The following is an 831-nucleotide window of genomic DNA, read 5'->3' as shown; positions in this document are numbered from 1 at the left end:
ACAAAGCCTGCCACAGGACCAACTGCTGCCAAGTGGTGCCTGTTGATAATGTTACGTATTCCCTGCGTTGTGTGTGTAGGGTTTTGTGGATGCAGGGACGAGTGCGTTGATCGTCAGGCCGGTGCTTCGTACCAACACCGCTCTGGCAGCGGGGCTGGGAAGAGGCGGCTCTGGGCTCCTACCCTAGACTGGCCTCAGTAACTATCTACTCGGGTCACAGTTGGTGCTCTGGATTTCGACGACTCAGCGACGTCTTGAGGAGGCGCGACACGCAGGCCTGCGGCTTCAGCTGCTGGAGAGGCCAAGGGCAGTGTGGTTCCCCTGGTCACATGACCCTTGTCCATCGCATACTGAGGAGTCTACACACTGAGCACAAAACAGCGGGTGTTGAGAAGAGGGCAAAGGAGGAGGGTGGTGAGAGCATGTCCTCTGTTTCCTCTCACTGTCTACTCCCCTGTCCTAGTCTCTGACTGAGTCCTCTGTCCGTCTCCTGACAGGTACACCTCATTGGGTAGCATGGACAACACCTGCCGAAACCCCGCCCTCCAAGTGGTGGATGGGAGGGGCGTGAGCCGCTATAGACCTGCCCACCTCTTGGAGAATGAGGAAATGGAGCGCGACTCACGTGAATGATGTCACTTCCTTGTTTGTAACGTCATGTCCTGATCTTTTATCCGCCCCTCCTGATTGGGGCTCCAGGTAAAAGATGCTTGTAGGGACAGACCTAGGATCAGCTTATCCTCCTCAAATCCCAACCGTAACCATTAGACAAAACTGAACATACAGGCAACTTCTGAAGAGAGGAACAGGAAGGATGAGGAGAGTGAAGGA

Source organism: Salvelinus sp. IW2-2015, unplaced genomic scaffold (genome assembly GCF_002910315.2).
Source record: "Salvelinus sp. IW2-2015 unplaced genomic scaffold, ASM291031v2 Un_scaffold2347, whole genome shotgun sequence".
Taxonomy (NCBI): domain Eukaryota; kingdom Metazoa; phylum Chordata; class Actinopteri; order Salmoniformes; family Salmonidae; genus Salvelinus; species Salvelinus sp. IW2-2015.
The sequence above is the reverse complement of the archived record's forward strand: the minus strand, read 5'-3'. Positions refer to the sequence as shown.